The sequence below is a fragment of the Vombatus ursinus genome, unplaced genomic scaffold, assembly GCF_900497805.2.
Source record: "Vombatus ursinus unplaced genomic scaffold, bare-nosed wombat genome assembly UNPS02014789.1, whole genome shotgun sequence".
NCBI classification, from domain to species: Eukaryota; Metazoa; Chordata; class Mammalia; order Diprotodontia; family Vombatidae; genus Vombatus; species Vombatus ursinus.
The window spans coordinates 6,072,874-6,097,860 of record NW_020954567.1 but is presented as its reverse complement, the minus strand read 5'-3'; the positions used below and the strand labels follow the sequence as shown (position 1 = coordinate 6,097,860).

The following is a 24,987-nucleotide window of genomic DNA, read 5'->3' as shown; positions in this document are numbered from 1 at the left end:
ATGTAAAATATAAACACGGCGTTGGGCTGTGAGTGGCTGTTATTAAAGGTCTGAATTACTAAACATGAGAGGCGGGGAAAGCCAGGCGGCCATTTCAATAATATAAACCTCCCCGAATTAGACATTATTCAAATGAGAGAGGTACCGAGAAGGAGAGAGCGGAGAGGACCCGGGGCAGAGCACGAAACCACCACAAAACCAGGGAGGGAAATCCCCTTCCTAGCCACCGGCTCCGAGCCACAGTCCGAGGAAGCTTAAGAGGAGCGGTCAGCAATGTCACCAACTTAGCGAGCGGCCCGTCCCGGGCCGGGGGCTGCCCTGCTTCCCCACCCCCGACTCCGGGGAGGCCGCTGGAGGGCTGCCCGAGGGCCCCCTGGGCCCCCGAGCCAGGAAAGTGAGTCTCTAGAGTAGCCTCCCCCGAAGTGTGCGAAGGCGGCCGGGACCTCCAGGGAAGGACCCAAGAGTCCTTCTCCCAGGATCCCGCGGGTCCCGAGGCCGAGGAATAGCGGGGAGGGGGCGACGACGCAAATCCCTCCGGAGCTCCTGCCCAGGTGGCTCTTCCTGGTTCCACCTTCCACACCCAGGTGAGCCAAACCCACCCCTGCACGGAGACGCTCCACGCACCCCTCCCCCGGTGCCGAGAGCCCCCCGCCGGCCCACACAGCTGCACGGACAACCTCCCAGCCCCAAGAAGAGACCCCCACACCGGGGTCACTCGCGGCAAGGGGGTGGGGGTGGAGGGACGCGGCCGCGGGAGCGTGTAGGTTGGTAGGGGGAAGGAGTAACCTCAGGATTTTAAACCTCAGACCCACGTGCGGCGGGGCGGGCAGGCGGACTGACGTGCGGGGGCTCCCTCCGCCCCCGCCCCCCGCCGCGGGCACCGCTCCCCCCACCGCCCGGCCGGGCGTCCGGCCCGGCGGGGTCCCGGTCCTTCCGCGGCCGCCGCCTCCCCCAGCCCGCAGCATTGTGCGCGCCCGCCCCCTCCCCAGCGACACACCCCCCCCAGGCCGGCGGCGGCGGCGGCCCCCGGCCCCGGCCAGCGCTGCCTCCCGCCACCCGCCCGGCCGATCACTGATGAATATGTAAAATGTCTTTATTGTCCGCACCCGCGGCCCCCGGCGCCGCCGCCGCCGCCGCCGCCGCGGACCGGGCTGCCGGGCCGGGAGGGCCGGGCCGCCGACGAGCGGGGGCCGGAGGAGCCAGGTGGCTTGCCTCCCCCTTTGCCCCTTGTCTTCCCCTCCGCCTGGACGCACGGAGCCGCTTTACCCCTTCGCTCGGCGCCCGGCGGGGGCTACGGGCTCCCCGGCCCCCCATCTCCCCGCCGTTAATTATAATAATCCTGAGTACTAATAAATTATGCTAAGTCGCAGGGGGGGGCAGCGGGAGCCGGGGTTGAGTATGAATATGAATATGTAAAATGCTGTAATGATTACCTGCTGCTGCTGCCGCCGCGGCTGAACTCTCATCTTGACTCGCTGCTCCTCCGTCCGCCATTTTGAATATTTTAACCAAAATCGGCCGGTCGATAAACCCTCCCTCGCTCCCTGCTCCCCTCCCCCCTCCCGCCCTCCATACCTCCTCCCTCTACTTTCTCCTCCTCCTCCCTTCCTCCCCCCTCCCCCCCCGCCCAGCTCTCTCTCTCTCGCTCGCGCTCTCTCTCTCTCTCTCTCTCTCTCTGCTCACACCAGGCGCGCGCCAGGGGGCGCGCGAGGCTGGTGCTCGCACCGCCCCGCCTACGGCCCGGGTGCGCCCCCACCTCCCCCTTACACACACACCCTCACGATTCCGCGCCTGCGCCTCTCCGCCTCGCGCCTCTTCACATTTCCCCTCGCTTCCCTCCCCCCTTCACTTTTTGGGCCCCTGCGTCACTTTCTGTTCGGGGACCTAGAGGGTTTCGGACACACACATGCGCAGTCTTTCCCCTCTCGCCTCTGACTTGTGTATTTCGTGTTCGCTTGCTTTTCTTTTTCACTCTCTTCCCCCTTCCCCTCCCCCCTAAACTCAGGCGACTCCGAAAACATTTGCGTTTGCGCAGTTGGCGTGAGCAGGGCATGAGTTCCCTTGCCCGCCCCAGATTTGGGAGGGAAGTTTGTGGACAAACACGAGGGAATGACGTGCGGAGTGAGGGGCTCACGGGCCATTTTCTCCTTCCCATTAGCGGAACGGGGCCACAGAGTAACCTCGTCGGCCAGCCTGTATGAAATGCATACTGGCCGGCCAGGGGCCGATGGCGGCCGAGACTTCCCTCCCAGGCTCCGAGGCCGCGGGAGTGCGCCCCCGACGCGCCGGTGGCGTGCTCGTGCCCGAGCGCCGCGCGCGCTCCCGGGGTCCCCCCTACTGGCCCGCACCTGTGGCGCCTCAGGTGGCTCATCCCGCTTTAAATTTGAATCCCCAACTTAATCTCCGCCCCCAAACACTCAGCTGACCCAGCCCTGGAGAATTTAGAGACCCACTGGACTGTTGTGGATTTGCTGCGAACGCCCGAGGACGGCCTTTTGCCCACAGTGCCTGTCACACAGTAGGCGCTTAATAAATGCTTGCTGACTGACAGCACCATTTGTTTCTGGCCTAGCCGCGCGCGCTTCCTCAGCTCTCTTCCCAGTCTTCCTCTTCCTTGAGCGTTTGGGAAGGTGCAAAACAAGCCCTGAATGGAACTGAAGCCCACGTTTGAACCGGGAGCATCCGAACTGCGGGAATGAGCTCCCAAAGGCAGAGGTCCGTATGCAGAGGAGCCTAATTGGGGCGTCTCTATCCCTGAGAGCTCTAGCATAAACACGGCGGTGGGATTGCAAAAGGTTTTCCATCGTGAACATCTTTTTTCAGTTGTTCTTAATTTTGTTAAGATTCTTCCTTTGGGGCTGAACTGTCCTTGGCTGGAACCCAAAAACTTAATTATTTTAGCCTGAGCAAAATCCTTCAGACATGTCTAGGGATTTGGTCTTGTTTTATTTTTGGTAAGAGTAAAAAAAAAAATGCATTTTATAGTACACAAAAGAATCACTTCAACCTTATGCTCTCATGCAGACTAATCTCACAGAAATTAGGATGTTCAAAATCGGCAGATCTAAAGTCTTCATGGGAGAAGGAAAAAAAATCACTCCTTGTGTGAGAGAAAAGTTAATTAAAAATTTTAATAGTGTAGAAAAAAGGTAGGGGTAGGGGTTGGACTTGGAGTCCTGACTTTGCCACTTACAAACTTTAAACAAGTCACTTAATTTCTATGGGTCTCACTTTCTTTCCCTTAATGGGAGGGGCTGCACTAGATTTCATCACTGCTAGCCCAGATTTTGTGGTTCTGTGAGATTATACCAAAGCATGCAATTTTGATTGATGGATTGATTGTACCTGCACATAAAATCTACCCACAGTGACAGCAAATGAATGTTAAGGGTTAGCCTTTTGTCTTGTGCAAGATAGATTTGTTCAGAAAACTCAAAGATAAATTGAACAGACTCTATTAAAGACCCTCTGTAATGTCTCTTTGTGGCTTGGTGGGTTTTCAAAGACTATGCCAGTGGTACCTAAGTTCTCACAGATCCTATCAAGCTAGAAGAACTTTAGGCTTGACAACAGATCTGTAGTCCAAGTCTCATTAAAGTTAGTAAGATTGGCCACCCAAGTGGTGGTTTGGAGAGTAGGATATGGAACACAAAAATCCATGAAACTTTGCTAATACCAGGAGGGGTTGATAACTTCTTCTGTGGATGGAATACTCATACAGATAAGATCTCGGATCTTTCAAAGACTTTAATGAAGATGATTTTTAGGCCTTGTCTTAAGCTGTAGGAACTGAATCAACATGTGAATTTGACCATTTTGGTCATTGGCTTCAGATTACAAGCTCCCAGAGGGCAGTGATGGAGTTTCAACTTTTCTTTCTCCTTGCTAGCACCAAGCACAGTGCATTCTTGTTGCCAAACTGGCATTTCAAACTCAGCATGTCCAAAGAGAAATTAATCGTTTTACCTCTTAAACCTGTGCTTTCTCCAGACTTCTTTATTTCTGTTGGAGAAGCTATCATCCTTTCAAGTAGGTTCATAACCATGGAGGAGTCATATGTGACTCTTTCCTCTCCTTTTCCCTCTCAACCCACATATCAAATCATTTGCCAAGTATAATTCATTTTATATACATAAAAGCTTTCTCACCTGTCCCTTTCTCTCATATTCCCACCTCCCTAGTACAAACCATTTCTCATTTGAACTAGCATAATAGTTTCCTAATTGAGGCAGCTAGGTGGTGAAGTAGATGGAGCATTGGGCCTGCCTGAAGACAATACCTGAGTTCAAATCCAACCTCAGACACTAACTAGCTATGTGAACTTGAGCAAATCTTTTTAATCTGTCTCAGTTTCTTCAACTGTAAAATAGGGATAATAATAACACTCACTTCACAGGGTTGCTGTAAGTAAGGATCAAATGAGATAATATTTGTAAAGTGTCTGGCAATAGTAGTTTCTATGTAAGTACTATTTATTATTATTATTAATTGATGCCCTGCTTCTAATCTCTCCCTCTCCAAAGCATCTTTGACATAGATGCCAAAGTCATCTTCCTAAGGCACAAATCTAACTTCATTACTCCCCTCCTGAAAAAATTCCACTGCTTTCCTATTGCCTAAAGAAAAAAAAAATACAAACTACTACCCAAACTAGCATTTTGCGTCCCTTCACAATTTGGCTCCAGTCTACCCTCCCAGCCTCATTATATATTATTTCCCTTCTCATATTTTCCAATCTGACCAAAATTACTTCCATGTTGTTTCTTACACGTGACACTATGTCGCCCATATCCAGGTCTTTTCGATATACTCCCTTCTCATCTCTGCCTTCAAATTGCTTACTACATGATCCACCCCAAGCTTCCATGTTGTTACCAGGAATGGTGACTGAACATGCTCCAAAAAGGGGTGGGGGGGGGAAGGAGAGAAAGAAGGGCACTTCCTACATATATTTAAATAATATATATATACACAAAATAAATGCCAGATGATTAGGGGGAGAGAATCAGGAAGGTTTCATTTAGACAGTGTTGCTTTAGCTTAGTTTTGATGGAATATCATTCTCCCAGTTATAAGAGAGATTATAAGGAAAGAACTGTATTCCAGGGCCTTTGCAAAAGCATAAAGAGAGAAGGTGGTAAAGAGGCAGTAGGTTCTATACCCTAGTCTATTCTACCACTAGTTGTATTACCTTACACAAGACACTTCATTCTGCACTTCAGTTTTCTCACTTGAAGACCTTTTGCCCTTCCTTCCTGGGATATTCATGGTTGATGTTTTAGACAAGTACGAGGAAGCTTAGGATGGACCTGCTTCCAAGCAACATAAGGGATACTTCCCCCACTCACCACTTCAGAGCATAGACGGATGTCCTCTGAATGTTTCCCGATAGTATATTGGGTGGTAATGAAAAGTCTTTCAATTGGTTGCTGAACCAGACCTCTATGGGTGTACTAAATAGGGTGATCCCTATCCCTCAGCTTCTCTTTCCTTGTGGTTTTTGAGAGAGGTGCATTGCTTTGAGCTGCCAGGTTGGGGAGAAGGGGAAGAGGGGAATAGCAAGGAAATGGACGCTTCTCCAGACCTGCCTTATGGCCCCTCTGTTTCGGGTTTAATCTTTCTTGATCTTAGGTGAATGAATATCCTGAGATGTGACTGTTCAGGCAACTGCTGAGACCGAAAGATCCATCAGAGATTTCAGAGGAGTCCACAACCTAAGTTGATTGCAGAGTTTGGTGGTAATTCTAGCAGCCAAGCACAGTGAGGAGCCAACATAGCAGGATCTATCCCAGTAGTAAACTAGCTCTTCCACTAAGACACCACGTCCTTGCAAGGCTCTAGTCCAGGTGACCAAAGGAGAGACTAAGTGAATTTGGTGGATACTCCATGGATAAAGAAAAGGACTTCCAAGCCTAGGAATCATGATATATCCTGCCCCATGTGTTTTCTACATGTCTAATTCATTAACATTGTATTTTAAGTTTGAGCCCACTATTTCTAAGGCCTCTGCACTCGTGTGTGTGTGTGTGTGTGTGTGTGTGTGTGTGTGTGTGTGTGAGGAAAGAGTGCACCTCTTAATTTAAGGGGATTGTCATATTGTCTTATAACTACTGTTCTTCCTAGACTTTAGTAAATGACCTTTTGCCGAAGGTATTGGTATTTCCTGGTTGACTACTATTCGGGGCATGCTGGCTAGGGGCTCATGTGCAACATTATTAGCAATCCCTACTCCTGAGAATTACCTCTAGAAAGTAGTATTCTCTCCTCTGGGAACCTGACTTGCCAGTCCAGTGTAAGTTAGGAGAGTAAGGCCAGAAAGGGTACTACCTGTAAAATTAGAGTATTAGATTATGTGATCCTAAGGTTGCTTACAGGTCTAAGATTCAGCAAATGTTCCTATTCTTATTCTTTAATGGATTCTGTATATGCATTATAGTTCTAGAGTAGGGAACTATATAGAGAGATCTGGCTGTAGTAGCACTGCAAAATTTTAGAGTTATCAGGGTGAACTCAACCAGTCCTAGAGTCATCATGGTGTGTTCTTTGTGCACTGTCCTAAGGGTTTAAAAGGGTTCAATGGGCGATCACAGTGCTATAAAGAACTGCTATTGTATCTTTTAAGTGAGCTTCAGGAAGCAAACACTACAGGAATTTTGAAGTCACCAGGGTTGACCTCCAACATTACAAAAGTGAATTTATATCACTCTACTAATATATATTCAAGATTACCCTAAAGTTAAAAATGGTTCCCTGCAGATACATGCTATACTGCTTTCCAGACTCATCTTACTATTGTCACTTTTAGATAGCAGTAACTGGTGATTCTCATTTTTCTTAGGATCATGTTCTTTAATGTTAACCCTAAACCCAAAAATTCTCAGGAGCCAGATTTTCTAATTTAAGGATTTTATACATCAACAAGACAATGAATACATGATTTCATCCATGTAGATACTCCTTCCAACAGTACAAACTACCCACAGATTGCAATCCATTCACATTCTCATCCTATTTAACGCTCGTCCATATTCTTCTTTAAATCCTCCATAAAGGAATCATCCAATAAAATGGAAACCCTCCTGTAGGTCTTTTTTGTATTATAAGGGTGATACTATTGGTCATATAATCATTGGAAAAAAGAAAACCCCTATATATAACAAAATACTTACAGCAGTATTTTTAGTAGCAAAGAACTGGAAACCAAAAAGATGGGGATCATTTGGGGAATGTCTAAACAAACTGTGGTACATAAATGTAATGGATTATTACTCTGCTAGTAAGAAATGATAAATATGATGAATGCAGAGAAGCATGAATAGACCTACATTCATTGATAGAGTGAAGCAAGTAGGGCAAAGAAAATAATATGCACAACTACAACAATGTAAATGGAAAGAACAATGACCCCAAAGCAAACGTGAATGTTGCAAAATTACAATGAACAAGCATGCCCCTAAAGAAGAGATATAAGAAGACTCCCCTACCCTAGTCATCTGACAAGGTTAGAGGTCCACAGGTATGGAACACTGCACGTGTTTGACTTTTTCAATGTATTAAGATTGTTGGGGTTTTTTCCTCTTTTTCTTTTTTTTAATTTAAAAATATTATTGGTTATATGGGGTGATTCTCTGGGAGGGAAAAGGGGAGGAGGAGGAAGAAAGGGAAAAATAATGGGAGAAATTCTGGCAGTGTCAAAAACAAGATATCAATCAAAATTTGTTTTACAAATTTTATAAAACCAAAAAGTATATTAGCAGCACACCATAAAATTAGAGATTCTTACCTGTGAAACACTATAATGTATCATTTAACAAATACACACAAACATACACACAAACATAGATATGTTTATACACACATTTTATTGATTGTTTTTGTCTTTACCTCAATCATGTCTTACTCCCACCCCCTCCACATTGAACTTGTGAGAAGGAAAAACAATTTAGTAAAATAATGACAGACTGACATTCTGTCCTAGCAGTCCCCAATCTCTCTTCTGTGAGGTAGGCATGTTTCCCTGAAATATTTTAAACTACTGACTTAGAAGTTATTTTACCTTCTAATACCGCTTAGAAGACATTTATACTTCCCCCTTTGTTCTTCCTCCTCTGTTCCCTATGCTCATGTGGACCTTGAATACAGACAAAAGATGCCTTATTCCTCTGGGAAATAAAAATTGGAACTTGTGACAAAAAGGAGTGTATCCTCCAGGGGCAGCTTCTAAACCAAAGACTCCCTAGCCAGGTTTACTGTTGTTATTTGTCTCATGTTAGCTTTCCATTGCCAGCATTCAAGGATTAAGGGGTGGGGGAAAGGAAGGGAGACATTTTGTCTCCAGTTTCCCAGGCTTCTTCTGAAGTTTCTGTCTTTTTCTCCACAATCAGTTCAAGTGCACAATTTGAACTGGGCTGGTGTGAAGCAGTTCAGGCAACAAACGGCATATGGCTAAAGTAAATCACCAATAGGGGCTCACGTTACTCGGTTTTCTTGGCACAGTGTCAGAACATTAAGCAGTCCTTTCTAGGCTTCCCCAATCCTGTCCACTCAACCCCCTTCCACCCTTGGAATCCCTATTCTTTTTACGAATGACCTATTTCCATTTAGCTTCCTTTTGGTTTCTGGAGAAGCGATATCTTTTCCTGGGGAGACTTCTAGCCCATCCTGTGAGCACTATTCGGTCGACATTTCTTGCTAGTCTTTTCTCTTGCTTTGAGACACTCAACTTCTTACTCAGTTTCCCTGAGATGAACTGCCTATCTTGATCAACAGTGCCCTCATTTCTATTCCCTCAAACTCTATTCTTTATATTTCCTTTCACTTGAGTTGAGCTGTACTGATTGGTGAGTGAGTTAGTGCAAACTCTCCTAACCCACTCACAAGGTCTACCAACCCCAAGCCAAGCTTCCCATTCTATTTATATATCCTCCCAAAAACCCAGAAGTACTAGGGCATCTGGCCATCTTTCCTGCTTCTACACATATATCCTACTTTTAACTGCCCCAGGGACAGTAATCAAATCAATACAATGATTCCTATTGGAAAAAGCATTACTATCAGTGCTATGATTTCATTCACCATCCCTGTGACTTTCCAGACCAAAACTTTCTTCCCTGACCATCACTCTCCTACATATAGTCTCCCCATTAGACTGTAAGTTTCTTGAGGCCAGGGCCTATCTGACTTTTATATTTGATTCCTCAGTACCTAGCACATGTCATATGCTTAGTAAACGCTTTTTCATTTCTAGAAAGTCCCCATGGTTATTCTGGGGGTGGAATGAAATAAATATAGTGCTAAAGAAAATATAAATATGAATAAAATATTGTCCCTTCCTTCATGGAGCTTACCATCTAGTAAAGGGACTAAAACAAGTACACAAATTTATATGGAGGGTAGTAATGTGAGATAAGACAAAAATGTAAGGTGGCATCTGACTATAAAGGGCCATGAATGCTAGGCAAAGGAAAATAAACTTTATTTCCTTAGATGATAAGGAACTACTGAAGATTTTTGAGCTGAATAGAGATGTGATCAGATATATGCATAAAGGTTAGTTTGGCAGCAATATGAAGGAGAGTTTAGAAGGGAAAGGGTAGATATAGTCTAGGCAGATGGCAGTAGAAGTTTTCTACTATGGTACTAGTGGGAATAGAGAAGAGGGGTGATACACAGGAGAGGTGAAGTCAATAGGATCTAGTAACTGATTAGATAGGAAAGGTGAGAAAGAAGGAAGAGTCAATGATAATGAATGCCAAGATTTCCAGCATAGTGTTAGTACCCTATTTCCTTAATATTGTATCTGTTATTATAAATTAACAAATTACCTTCTGCCTGTTTGGAATAGTGGTGAGGCTTGTCATAATATTTCATCCTCCCCCCACACTCAGGTCCAGTCAGGAAAAGACAGAGTCATTTTAGAGGATTACAGGGGTGTTTTTTTTTTTTTTAAATAGGGCAGTTTATTAAAAACTGACTTGTTCCTCAGAAGAGGATGCAAAGAAATATTTCCACTGACCTTCAGGACTAACATAACTTAGAATGAAGCCAAGCCTGAAGAGAGCAGAGATGAAGGGGTCTGGATGTTTGCAAGAAAGAGCAGTGGAAATACTAAAATCCAGGTTTTCTGGAATCACATTAACTCACTATCTTCTCTGGGCTCTCTGTCCTGCCTCTCTTCTATTCTGGAGGATAAATCAGTAGGAAGTGTTATAGATATTCCCTTTCACTGTGGACAGCAGTAGTTAAAAGATTGCTCTTCTGGTGGGCAGAGGAGCAAGCAACAATGTCTCCATCTCTGTCACTCTATCTCTCCTCTTATCCTTCTTTCCTTCTTCTTGTTAGTCTTTGCGGACTTGTGCCGAAGCCCAGGAGAGGTATCAAATTGACATACTCCCATCAGAAATAATTTTGTTTCTTATATCTCTAAGAGTGTTGAGGATTTTACTCTCATTATGTAGGAATCATTTCTGATAGATGTGTATATTCATTTAATTAACTAGCATTTATTAAGTGCATATTCTGTGCCAAATACTGAGCTAAGTGCGGGAAATACAGAGTCTGTGTATTTGGTAATCCCCATTAAATGCCTCTTCTTTCTTCTCTTTACTTTCTAAAAATTGCACATGTGTTATTTAATGGGGTTCACCCTAAAAGGCACATGAGTGACCATCACTGTCAAAGATAATCGTTGGAGGAAGTCAGGCAATTTTGGTCACAATGAATAACTAAATGAATTTAGTGGTAATACTAACAAAATGAGTGAAGTCAGAAAGAGGAACAGGTTTAGGTTTAGTGGGGGGAAATAATAAGCTCTACTTTAGTTTGAGATTTGGACGAGTCATCCAGGCAGATGGAGGAAATGTGCAGTTAGACAAGAAGGAGACAATGGAAAGGAATGGAATGAAGATGGAAGATAGGAAATGTTGCCAGAGTAATCATGTGAGAGTCAGGAGAGAATGGAAACAAGAACACAGATTAGCCTTGATGAGGAGCAAGGATACTCTTCTTCTAGCAAAGAAGGAGGGAAGAGTTGGTGATAAAACTGGTGAAGTTTAAGAAATTGAGGAGCTGCTGTTGGATAGAGTCAGGCTTTGGCTAAATTAAATATGGTAAATTCATGAGGGGAGTTATGCTTGTAGGCTTGAGGAGGGAAGAAAAAGTTGAAAACAGTCACAGTAGGGAATGAAATAAACCAGGAATTGAAAATGTGTTTTTTAAAATTGATAATTAGTTTGCTTTGTACTATTTATTTTACTTTATGCATTCAAAAACATTATTCTGATATTGTGGAAACATAATCAGGATAACAAGAATTAGCAGCTTCTACATTAAGGGCTCAGACGTCTTGGAATATGATATTCTGGAGGTCAAAGGAGCTAGGATTAAAACCAAGAATCACCTACCCAACAAAACTGAGTATAATCCTTTGGGGGAAAAAATGGACATTTAAGGAAATAGAGGACTTTCAAGCATTCTTGATAAAAAGACCAGAGCTGGGGCAGCTAGGTGGCGCAGTGAATAGAGCACCGGCCCTGAAGTCAGGAGGACCTGTGTTCAAACCCAGCCTCAGACCAAACACTTGACACTAGCTGTGTGACCCTGGGCAAGTCACTTAACCCCAGTTGCCAAAAAAAAAAAAAAGAAAAGACCAGAGCTGAATAGAAAATTAGACTTTCAAATACAAGACTCAAGCATGAAAAGGTGTAAACAGGAAAGAGAAATCGTAAGGGACTTATTAAAGTTGAACTGTTTATATTCCTACATAGAAAGATGATATTTGTAACTCATGAGACCTTTCTCAGTATTTAGGATAGTTGGAGGGAATAGATAGATAGATAGACAGACAGAGGGCACAGAGTGAGTTGAATATGAAGGGATGATATCTAAAAAATAAAATTAAGGTGTGAGAGAGGGTTGTACTGGGAGAAGGAGAAAGGGAGAGGTAGAATGGGGTAAATTATTTCACATAAAAGAGGCAAGAAAAAGCATTTACAGTGGAGAGGAGAGAAGGAAGGTGAGAGGGAATGAGTGAACCTTACTCTCATTAGATTTGACTTAAGGAGGGAATAACATGCAAACTCAATTGGGTATGGAAATCTGTCTTACCCTACAGGAAAATAGGGGGGAAGGGAATAAGAGAGGGGGGTGATAGAAGGGAGGACAGATTGTGGGAGGGGGTAGTCAGAAACAAAGCACTTTTGAGGAGGGACAGCGCGAAAGGAGAGAGAGAGTAGAATAAATGGGGTGGGATAGGATGGAGGGAAATACAGTTAGTCTTTCACAACATGACTATTATGGAAGTGTTTTGCATGACTGTACGTGTATAACCTATATTGAATTGCTTGCCTTCTCAATGTGGGGGAGAGAGGAAGGGAGAGAATTTGGAACTCAAAGTTTTAAAAACGAATGTTAAAAATTGTTTTTATATGCAACTGGGAAATAAAATATACAACCAAAGAGGTATAGAAATCTATACTGGCCGCATGCTGACCTTCTGCCAGCCGTACGCCGGTACCCACTCCTTCTATAAGGAGCACACTACCAGAGTCTTACTCACACTCGAGTCTTCGGTCCTCTGCCGGATAACCACACAGAGACAAGCCATCGGGAGGTGCCAACACCAGAGCTTTATTCAGAGGCCATCACAGCAAGCCATCATAGCAAGCCCAAGCAGCAAGGCCAGAGCAACAGGGCAGGAGCCAGGAGAGAGCGCGTGTGTTCTGACCACGCTTGTTCCTAAGCACCTACCTAGCCCCTCCTCCCCAGCCCGCTTACTAGCCAATGATTGTAGGGTCAGATACCGGAAGGGGCTGTCTGAGTTTAGCACACCAAGGGGGAGAGAGTGACGTAGGAGGCTAGGACCCGATACAGGGAGGAGGCATCTGGGATTTAGCGCATAGACAGAGTACGTGACCTAGGAAGTCAGACTCAGGAGGGGTCTGGGGTCAGTGCTGCACAAAGGGACCCAGGAAGTCAGGAAGGTCACAAGAGGCGTCTGGGGATGACGTTGCATATAGGGAGGGGACTAAGCAAAGGGAACTCAGTCCTCTGCCGTCCCACTCCCACGTGGCACCGCCCCTTGCCTCAGGAGCTCAAGCTCCGGCTACTTCCTTGCACCCAGCTTATCTCACAAAGCACTGCCCATTGCCTCAGGGCTTCTCCGTATCCAGCCCATCCCAGTTCACCACGACTCTGCCTACCACAGCCCCTGCCTCGACTTCCAAAATACCCAGATCTTACCCTACTCTTGCCACAGCGCCCAACCTGGTAGCTGCCAACATCAGACAGTCCCTCACAGAAATCTGTCCTGCCCTATGGGAAAATAGAAGGGGAAGGGGATAAGAGAAGGGGGGGAGTGATAAAAGGGAGGGCAGATTGGGGGAAGAGGTATTCTGAATGCATGTCATCTTGGGGTGGGGGGAGGGGAGAGATGGGGAGAAAATCTGGAACTGAAAATCTTGTGGAAGTGAATGTTGAAAACTAAAAATAAGTTAGTAAAAAAAATTTAAAAATGATAAGCAGGATGCTGTCAGAAAAACCTGAAAAAACTTTTATGAGCTGATGCAAAGTGAACAAAGTAACAGCAATATTGTAAGATGATCAGCTGTGAATGACTTAGCTATTCTCAGCAACACAACGCTCCAAGACAACTCTGAAGGACGTATGATGAAAAATTCTATCCGTCCCCAGACAAAGAATTGATGGTGTCAGAATACAGATTGAAGCATACTTTTTAAACTTTCTTTATTTTTCTTGAGTTTTTCTTTTGTCTATGTTTTCTTCTGCAACATGACTAATACGGAAATGTTTTGCATGACCATACATATATAATCTACATCGAATTCCTTGCATTCTCAATGTGGGGGGGGGCAGGGGCAGTGGAGAGGAAGGAAGGGAGAGAATTTGGAATTCAAAGTTTTGAAGTAGAATGTTAACAATTGTCTTTTACATGTAATTGGGAGAAAATACTAAATAAGTTTAAAAAAAAAAAACATTATTCTGAGAAGGGATCCAGAGGTTTTACCAGATTACCAAAGGAACACATAATACACAAAAAAATGCTAAAATAGTCAATAAGAGTAGATTAATTTGATTGTGTATTACTACATATTGCTCAAACAAATACAGATGTGTTGTGATTTCATTAGGTCATCAACATTGAACAGATAAGGAAGAAATTCCATTCACTAAATGAAATCAGAAGATTAACCCTTAATCATTACCCCTTCCCAGGACCTTATTACAAGTCATCTCCCTTTTCTCCTGAATCTTTGATCTCTCTCCCTTCATTGTTCATTCCTAGTCATCTACCAACATGCTAATCTCTCTCTACATGAAAAACAAAACAATCACAGAAACAACTTCCCTTGACTGGACTTTCTCCTCAAGCTAGCATCCTATGTCTCTTCTCCTTTTCACTACCAAACTTATTGGCAGAACTGACCATATTTCCTGCCTCTACTTTCTCACCAGTCATTCTGTCTTTGGTGTCTAGCAGCTGTCTGACTTCTATTCCCACCAGTCTACTGAAATGCCTTTCTTGAAAATATTCATTGAACTCCTAATTGCCAAATTCAATTACCTTTTCTCTGTCCTCAGCTTTTTTAACTTCTCTGCAGTAAATGACACTGAAGATTACCCCCCCCCCCCCCCCCCCCGGACATTTTCTTTTACCTTGATTTTTTGGTAACTACTTTTGCATGATTCTTCCTCCTACTACTTTAACATCTTCTCTGGCTCTTCTTTCTTCTTCCTTAAGGTTATATCCTTAGCAGGCTTCTCTTCTCTCTTTTTAGCCTCTGCCTTGGTACTTAATAAATGCTTATCAATTGCTTGATTATTCTCATCCATTCTCAACTCTCATTTCTATGTGGGTGACTTTAGGCTTTACCTCACCAAGTCTCAAGCTCCAGAATCACATTTCCAGTTGCTCCATTTGGATGTCCTTCTGGTATTAGAAGCTTAACATGTCTAAAACCGAACTTTCCTTCTTTTATTCATTAAAAAATTATTTTTTTCAATTAACAAGCATTTATTTTCTTTCCCATGTCCATCCTCTCCCCACCTCCAGTTTTTTAAAAAAGTAACATTCTTCATCATTGGTGCTCAAACAATACTGTTTGATCAGAGTTCTCAACTCCTTCAGATTTGTTCATTTTTACAATGTAGTTGTTATTGTATAAATTGTTCTGTTCCCCTCACCCTAAATTATAAACTCATTATGTTTCTTCCAATACCTCTCCTTCTTGACTTCCATATTTCTGCTTAGAGTCATTCCATGGCCTACTAAATTGAGTCCAGACTCCCCAGCTAACTCTTCAAGGCTCTCCACAATTTGGATCCAGTCTAGCTTTCCAGTCTTAATATACTGTAGACTCCAGCCAAACCAGACCATGTTTCTCTCTTGCTTTGCTTCTTTCATGCTTTTGCTTCATGTTTACCCACTCTCCCATCTTTTCCTATTGGAACCTTACCCATCTTTTAGGCTCAATGCAGATATCACCTTTTCCATGCTACCTGCCTAATCACTCCAGTCTAAAGTGATCTCTCTCTCTTTGAAACTTCATAGCATCTTGTTTGTATTATGCATTTACCTATACAATTCTATTTTGAATTGTAGTTAAATGGAGGAATGATTTTCTAAAAATAAGTTCTTATTGATGTCCTTTATTGCATCATCATACTTTCCCCTAGTGTCCTTTCCCAGTGCCTCCCAAAGAGCCATCCCATATAATAAATCACAAAAACAGGAAAGAATAAGAAGAGGAATCAGCACAACAGATCAACACATTGAAAAAGTCCCAAAACATGTGCCAGGTACAACACCTGTGAATCTTCCACTTCTACGAAAGGTTGAGTTGGGGGTGTCCTTTCATATCTCTTCATTTGAGCCATGCTTAATCTTTATAATGTTGCTACGTTCACTTTTGATTTTTTGTATGGTGGTTCTGTGCAATTACATTGTTGTCATTGCAGATAATGTTTTCTAGGCTTAACTTACTTCACTCTGCATCAGTTCATGTAGATCTTTCCATGTTTCTTTGTATTCATCACATTAATCATTTCTTACAGCATAACATTCCATTACATTTATGTAACCACAATTTGTTTGGCAATTCCCCAATTAATGAGCATATACGTTTCAAGTTATTTTCTATCACAAAAAGCACTGCTATAAGTATTTTGTTGTATATAGGCACTTTATTCTTATCAATGGTTTCTTTGAGGTAAACACACACACACACACACACACGTTTGTTTATTTATTTGTTATTTATGTATCTTGGATACCAAACCCTTATCAGAAAAGAATGATGAAAAAAATTTTTTTCCCATTCAACCACTTCCCTTCTTATCCTAGATGCATTAAATCTGTTTATGCAAAAAGCTTTTCAGTTTCATGTAAGCAAAGTTATCTATTTTATCTTTTGTAATCGCTTCCATTCCTTGTTTAATTAAGAATACACATGCTTCCATAACTGTGAGAATTATATGATCTGTTTCTCTTTTAATTTTTTTGTAGTATGATCTTTAATATTAGAGTCATGTATCTACTTAGAGAGTATTATGGAATATGGTTTTAGGTGGTACTCTAAGGCTAATTTCTGCCAGTCTGATTTCTGGTTTTCTCAGCAGTTTTTATCAAATAAGGAGATTTTTCCTAGGTAATTTATGTTTTTTACTTTAATAAACACTGAGTCTTGGAGTTCCATCTAGAATAGACAGAAAAATCATATCTAGAAAGCAATGAAAAAAATAAAATTTTAAAAACTAATGAACAGGACTAGTTGAAAGGGATGAGAGGAATGGGGAATCTACTGGACTGAGGGGGAGAAAGGAGATTTAAATGACAAGCTACAAGTAGGAAAAATGAATTTATAAGCAAAACTCCAAAGAGAAAGGGGTAGCATTAGCTCCTGCATTCACCTAGGCCCTCTCTATTCTTTGTATGCCTCATGGAGTCAGAACTTTCAAGGTACTCATTCTGGGCTCTCCACCTAAGCAGTTCTGCCACTGCCTTATAGAGCTTGTTCCATGGATTCCTCTTTTCCATCATGCTTCCCTCCCAGAAATATGCCAGTTTCCGCAGGTGTTTAAAAGGGTAGTTCTTCATGGCAAAATCCCCCCAGAGTGTTATTAATTATACTGCCCACCACTGACTTGGTTACTATTTATGCCAAAGAAACAAAAGAGAGGACAATCCCCCACCCCCTTGGTTACTATTTATTCCCATTTGATTCAAAAATCTCCTCCTTGGATTGATGCCCTCCCATTCCCCAGGCACTAGTTGTTGCCAGGAGCTCCAACTCCTCCTCTTCTGAGACAGGATGAGTGGTCTTTTCAAGCACCAAATTTCTGCTGATAACACTTGGCATCTCCCTTCATGCTTCCTCTTCATACATGAGAACATTCATCAGTAAAACCCCATCCCATCTCCAAAGTAAGGCCTCCTTCCTTCTGTCCTCTTTTTTTATCTTCACCCTGCTTTATTACCCACTCCCCTGCAGGCTCTTCTTTTCCTGAAAGACCAACGGAGTTACATTCCCTTCATTGCTAACCCTCAACTAGACCAGGTCACGTCACACACTACTGCTTGATCTTCCTCCTCCACTCTTATCTTTCATGTACCTTCTGATTTTGAAATTTAGCCTCACAAAAACAACAACAATAATAACATGCAAACAAGCAAAAGGCATTGATTCATCCTTAGGTGGAGTGTGGCAAGGCTCTCTCCATAATTCCCCAGGCCTGTATCTACACCATCACATCCACCTGATTCCTGACTTGTGTACATTTAGAAAGAAATCTCTTACTGGTCTCTCTCTCCTGTCACTCTATTGCTATTGCTGTCCTTAGTTGCTATAGTCATTCATTCCTACATTTCTGTTGTCGGGGGTGTACCAGAAGCAAATAATCTCTCCATGTCCAGTTTTCTTTTTAAGAGTGTTTTGAATGTCTGTTGCTTTTTGGATGTCCATCTTTTTTTTTTTTTATTTATAGTTAAGATAGGTTACCATGTTCTGCATCCTGAGCTCCATTGCTCTTTAGAACACGTCATTTCACTCCCTCCTGTGTTTTCTTATGGGTGCAGAAAAGTCTTGTGTTATTCAAATTTTCTTTCCTTCGCATTGAAGGTCTTCTCTGTCACTTGGAGAATTTGTTTTTTTCTGAAATGAATTGTTAAATTTAACCACTGTGTGTCTTGAAGTTTGCAGCCTTGCATTTGTGTTTAGAGGCAATCTGTGGATTCTTTCAGTTGGCACTTTGACTTCTATGTTCAGAAGTTCCAGGCAGTTTTCTTATGTTATTGACTTCTCATGTTCTTTTCGGAGACCTGTTATCCTTAATTTGTCTCTATGCATCCTGTTTTCAAGATGAATATGTTTGCCTGAATAGAAAACGTTTCTTTTAATATTATTGCTTTTTGCTTCTCTTCTTCTAGATTATCTTTCACTTCTGTATATTTGCATTCTCAGTCAGTTGTCCTCTCTTTTGTTTCTTTGGTGAGACTTGCCATGGTAGATTCAAATTTTTCTCTTCTGTCAATTATTTCTGATGTACAGATCATAAATTCTTCTCTCACAATGCTTATTTCTCTTTTAAACCACTCAGGAACTGTGTTGTGGTTCCACATTCTTCCCAAACTCCACAGGGTCCTCCATCTCATCAAGTGTTGAATCATTTCCCTTTGTTTGGCAGTATTTATTCATGGATTCCTTAACTTGTTTACTAGATGTGAAGGCCATATTTCCTTCATTATTAATGTTTTTCCTCTTCGCTCATCTGCTTCTGTTCAAGGTCTTTGAGTTTTTTTCCTTCTGAGATCTCTGGTAGCACTTTGCACGTTGGTATGACGTAGTAAATCCTGAGTATTCCCTTGGTACTCTTCCCTACAGTGTCAGGATGCTTTGTCAGCTAAAAGAAGAAATAGCTCTTAGCTCAGCCATTCTTACTTTGACAATCTATATGGCATCATACAGATCCAAAACTATCAGTAAAGGGTGGGGAAGCACTGACTCTCTCTATCTTAACATTATGGCAATCTCAGCCACCCAGCAACTAGTCTAAGGAGACTCAACCAGTTGAGATTGTGCCCAAATCCCTGGCCTCTTTTTCTGCTTCTGTGTTTGTTATTTCTTGATTTTCATTGAATGAGTACTCTGAGTTGTACATGTTTAGACTTGAGGGCAGTCTTGTGACTTCAAGAGGCCCCAGAGGAATTGGGTCCCATTGGTCATGTCCAACTCTTCATGACCCCGTGGACCATAGCACACCAATGCTGTCTGTGGGGTCTTCTTGGCAAAGATCCTAGAATGGTTTGCCATTTTCTTCTCTTATGGATTAAGGCAAACAGGTGAAGTGACTTGCTCAGGGTCACACAGCTAGTAAGTGTCTGAGGCTGAATTTGAACTCAGGTCTTCCTGAGTCCAGACCAGCACTCTATCCACTAAGCCACCTAGTTTCCTTGTTTGTTGTTGTTGTGGGTTGGAACTGAATGATGGATGGCAGGGGAGGAGACCCTAGTAAATATTATAGTATTCTTGGAGAGGGTGGTCACAAATAATAGAAGTAGCATAAGCCTGGCCTGTTTGCCAGCAAACATGAACTATGTAAACAAGGTGAAATATAAAGTGCTTAATTAACAGTCCTGTAAATTGCTTTATGTTCTAATAAGGCAGATTCTAACAGCAGTTTTATATTAAATTATTCCTCTTTTTAAGTCATTCTGTTAATGTACCCTATAAGTCTTATACAGTTAGTATTTCTTTTGTTTTATCTATTTTATTTTTATTATTTTCAGTTCTAAATTATCTCCCTCCTTCAATCCTCTCCTGCACCTGTGGAGAGTATAGGAATAACTTTCTTATTCCATATCTGATTCATATTGTAGATAGAGTTCTTTTTTCTCCCACATTTGGGGAAAACACAGAACCATAATCTAATGTATGAGTGAAATCATCTCCAAAGTGCTGGGGTAGGTGTTTAACAAGACAAAGAATGTGAGAAAAGGGAGCCAAATCCTTCTCATTAGAAGCCAGGGTTCCCCAGGGCTAAAGATAGTTCAACTCCATTCCTGGATCTAGAACATAGGGTCCCCTTAGTGTAGAAGAGAATGGCATAATACCCTAGCCCTTGGAGGCCCAGCACCGCAGTTCCTCAAGCGGTGTGTGTGTGTGTGTGTGTGTGTGTGTGTGTGTGTGTAACACTGATTTTTTTTTTTTTTACCAAGTGTCATCAACTGACAGGTAAACCCAAGAGCTTTGAGAGTGGCGGCATCCCTTCAGGCCACTGGTCCTGCTTCTGGCTCAGATCCTGCAGCCATAATATGAAAAAATAATGGAGAAGAGGCCAGCCCATCCCACCAAGTGCTGACCAATTGCCATCTGTGAGGTAAGCAAGCCAGCCCCAGCTGAGGCTGCCAAGCACCCTGAGAGAGAGTCAGGGAGTGATGTGGGCCAGGTGAATTGAAATATCACTACTACCTTAACCACCACTTCCCCAAAGATCCCAGTAGAGATAGCCCAGTACTCTGAAACCAAGGACCTTAGGAGAAGCAGTGTCCCTAGACCATAGCCCTCTGTGGAGAGGTGACTTAGCAACTGCCTGTATGAGTACTTGAGCCATAGCTGGTCATCAAACAGTCGAACATCAGAAAATGATAGGATTTTACCAGTAAGAATGCCATAAATAAAGAAGCATTACATTTCCATCTCCCATGCAACTGAAGCCTCCCCTATCCTAGTCTTTCCCGTTAGAATGTAAGCTCCTTGAGAGCAAGGAAGGTCTTCTCTGTGTTGGTCCCTACCACTTAACACAGTGCTTTGCATATGGTAAATGCTCAGTAAGTGCTTTCTCATTCATTCATTCATTTTATGCACATACTTTATTTGTCCTAAAATATGAGCTCCTTAAACCTAGGGGCAATGCTTTTCTAGAGGCAACCAAGGGTTTTGCACTGGGCAGAAAGAAGTTTGTGGCATAAAGGTACAAAATCACTCCTTATGTTAGTTGTGTATTGGCTTATGAGAATGATAGACTTAGGCTAGGATTTTGCAAATGAGGGAACTGAGGTCTAGAGGGGTTAAGTGATTTGTCCAAGAGCACAAAGGTGATAAGTGTAATAGCTACAATTCAAACGTAGGTTCTCTGACTCAAAAGTTAGTACCCTTTTCATCATACCCATTGAGTAGTATTGACAGTTTTGAGAAAATCAAGATAAAACCTCCATTCACCAATATCTTACTTTAACTAGACTTCTCTTCTTCATATAACCAAAAAGAGAAAAATCCCCTGAAAACAAAGTACGTGTTAGACTTTAGTCCTTTTTAATTTTAAGGCAAATTCTTGAAAATACCCCTGTGTCCATACACATTCAACTCAGTTTATTATGCCTTCTACATCTGTAACTATAATAATCTATCATAAGAATTGATGGCGAAAATTATCACCTCTCCCCCCAAACACTTCTAAATCTTCTGTCATTTAAATAATATTCATTACCATATTTTCTAAGGAAAAAAAGTGGCCTAATACATTTTGGAAAGATTTTTTTTTTAAACAACATTGGAACCCAAAGTTGTAGGGGGAGTATTGAAGGGGAAAAGCTATCTCTATAATCTTCAATTAACCATAAAGTTCAACTAACCAGGATATACCACTCCCTGAGCATTCCAGTGAATTCAGGTTCTATGCAGTGCCTTAAGATTCAGTCTTTAGCACAATTCAGAAGAAATAAAACCGAGTACTGTAAATCTGACTGTCCAATAGTTCTTGTAGCCATTCACCTACTTATGTATTTCAGATTATGATAATGGTTTCCTGGAATTGAATGATATAATGCTAGAAATGAAAGATGTTTATTCGCCATGAAGATTCCACATGCTGGCTTCCTGTCATAATCAAGTAGAGTTACTCACATCATTTATGGTTTCCAGTCTTCCCTGTAACTCATGCTGTGCATTTTAGGAGTTCTGGGTTTTATTTATTTATTTGTTTAAATTGAGCCTTCCTGTCCTCAAAAGGAAAACAGACACAGGCTCTGTGTGTGTGTGTGTGTGTGTGTGTGTGTGTGTGTGTGTGTGTGTGTACTTTTCTGTATTTACTGAATTGGAGTGTTCTCTCTTAAATTAATTTTCTGGGAAGCTTTGCTTGTAATAAAGGATAACATATTTAAATGATATTGTGTACATTCTCTCTTATAACAGACCATAGCACTAGAACACTGCCATTCTGTTTGATTCACATGGAATACATGTAAATGTTAAGACTAGGTTCTAATAAGTCACACTGTGCAGTATTAAAATTTATAGGTGATTAGGTGATTTTACTCAGACTGAGATGGTGATGTTTCACAATTTTAATTTATGATTTCATGAAATAAAATAATGTTGACCGGGCTGTGGTAAAGTGACTCTCTCTTAATCATATGTATAATAACACTTCCCATTTTGGGTGAAGTCCCTTATCTGCTAATTAAGAACCAGAAAGTGAATGAAAATGGCCTCAAATACGTAAAGGAGCTGAGCCTCAGAGAAGTCAACTGACTGAGACAAGGTCACACAGGTGTTAAGTCAAAACCAAACCTTCTGACTCCAAATTCTTATTTTTTCCAGTACACCAGGCTGTAGTGTTGAGGCCTAAAGTCAGGAGCTTGATTCAGAAGACAGCCCCACAGGCCTCTCTTAGACCTTTGTACTTATTTCACACACAGTTCTAATAAACTTTGTTATTACATTTATTAGACTATAGCAGATTATAAGCAGCTATTAGGGAAAAGGAAATATGGGAGAAAGCTCATCAAATCATAGGATTTCAAGTTGAAAAGAACCTCAAAAGCCACATACTACAAACTATACTTGAGAGAAAGCACAAAAGCTAGGGAGAAAACTGCAAAACTACAAAAGGCAGAAATAAGAACTCAAAAAACATTGCAGTCTAAGAAATTTACTATGGAAAATGCATACCTTATATATCTCACTTACCTTGAGAGCACCACTATTTTATAGTTCAGTATAATACAATTATTGAGGCTCATAATGATAACCTTTGGGTATTCAATTAAACATTTATTGAACATCTACTTTGTATATGGCATTGATAAAAGATTAAATTATATTCTGTATATTCATTTAAAAAATAAGTTATTAAACAATTAGCTGAAGGCAAAGTGCTATGTGAGGATAATAGACTGGGATGTAAAATCTCAGCTTAAGACACAACTATCTCATAGAGATATGTCTCATAGAAAGATATGACACTTGGACTAACTTATATTCCATAATAATGTATGATAAGTGTATGAAAAAAATGCCAATTAAGTGTTATGTAAATTCTGACTGGGAGGATCAGGGAAAGCTTTCTGGATGAGTGTGAATTAGCCTTTTAAGGATGCATAGGTATTCACTAGGTAGCCTAGCAAAGGCATGGAGGAAGGAGAATACAGGAGTATATATGTGAGACAATGTAGTAATAGGGAATAAAGCAGGAAAGAATAGTGTCATCAGATTTCAGAAGGCCTCAAATGCCAAACAAAGGAGTTTGAACTTTATTCAATAGTAATGGGGAGACACCAATGGGTTTTGAGCAGAGTACATGACTAATAAATAAATGCTTATTGAATTGAAATGCTTGTTGAATGATTAGATCTGTATATAAATACAATCAATCTTATAGCTATCTGAAGGGTAGATGAAAGAGAGAGAAATGGGAAGGAAGACTTCTTGGGAGGCTACTACAATAGTTCAGGGAATTGGTAACATGAACCTGAACTGGGGGTGGGGGGGAGTGGGTAGCAATGATAATAGGGAATGGCAGAGGCAAGAGAGATTGCAGGAATAGAAGAGAGAAATGGTAACTGATTGGTTCCGTGCATTAAGGGAGAGGGAAAATTCAAAGATAACAGCAAAGTTTCAAAAACAGAATATTGATTGACTTATGGGTGTTGCTAACAGAAATAGTGAAGTCAGAAGAAGTGGTAGGTTTTGGAGGAAAGATAAGAAGCTTCACATGTGAAGTTTGAGGTGCTAATAGAACATCCAAGTAAAAGTTGACTCAGTCAAATAGAGATGCATGTGTGGGAACTTACAAAAGAGATCAGGGCTAGAAATATAAATTTAGTGATGATATGTAAACTTGTGATAATTGATGTCATGGGAATGAACAAGATTCCCAAAGAAGAGAAGAATAAGGACAGGACATTGAGGAGTACCCACATTAAGGGATTGGGAAAAGGATGAGGACCAGGGAGCCAAGAAGAGGCCAGTTAGGAAGGTACAAAGAAGGTTGTATCTGAAGCCAAAGAAGGAGAAACTATTTAGTAGGAGAAAGTAGTTAAACTTGTCAGATGATGCAATGAGGTCAAGGAGGAACAGGACTTTTAAAACAGTTGATTAAGTAATTGGGAGGTCATTGTAATATTTGAGAGAATATTTCTATTAATATGGTGAGAATAGAAGTCAGATTGCGTTGGCTTGAGGAAACAGTGAGTTGTCAGGAAGTAAAAGCATCAGATGTGGACAATTTTCCAGAAGTTTGGCAATGAATCACAAAATAACAGAATTTCAGAGTTGGCTAGCATCTCAGCAGCTATCTAGTCCAAATCATACCCAAAAAAGAATCCCCACTACAAAATACCCTCAAAGTGATTATACAGCCTCTGTTTGAAGACTTCTATTAACAGAGCAATTCATTACCTCCTGAAGCAGCTCATTCTACTTTTTCATAACTCTACGTGCAAGGAGATTTTTCTTAACATCAAGCCCACATTTGCTTCTTTGGGACTTTCACTCATTGCTACTAGTTGTGCCCTTTGGCAAGCAGAAAAGCCTAACCCTTCTTGAAATGACAGCCTTTCAAGTATTTGAAGACAGTCAATATGTTCAATTCCTTTCCCCACTCCCACCTGAATCACCCCAGCTTTCTCTTCTTCAAGCTAAGTATCTCCAGCTGATCCTGTGAACTCAAGGCCCTCCACGATTCTGATTGTTC

The 24,987-nt window shown here is 41.9% G+C and overlaps 1 protein-coding gene and 1 long non-coding RNA gene across 2 annotated transcripts in view; one reads left to right on the top strand and one right to left on the bottom strand.

Annotated features, from left to right (window-relative positions):
- Nucleotides 1-1,484, bottom strand: part of POU2F1 (POU class 2 homeobox 1) — a 243,365-nt gene extending 241,881 nt beyond the window's left edge. Inside the window, exon 1 of the mRNA XM_027868601.1 lies at nt 1,434-1,484. The gene's annotated coding sequence lies outside the window, so the exon portion shown is untranslated. The remainder of the gene's footprint in view (nt 1-1,433) is intronic.
- LOC114047688 lies at nt 147-22,178 on the top strand. Its single transcript, XR_003569650.1, has 3 exons — nt 147-584; nt 20,231-20,391; nt 21,803-22,178. It is a non-coding gene; the product is annotated as an uncharacterized LOC114047688 (long non-coding RNA).
- The last annotated feature ends 2,809 nt before the right edge of the window (nt 22,179-24,987 follow it).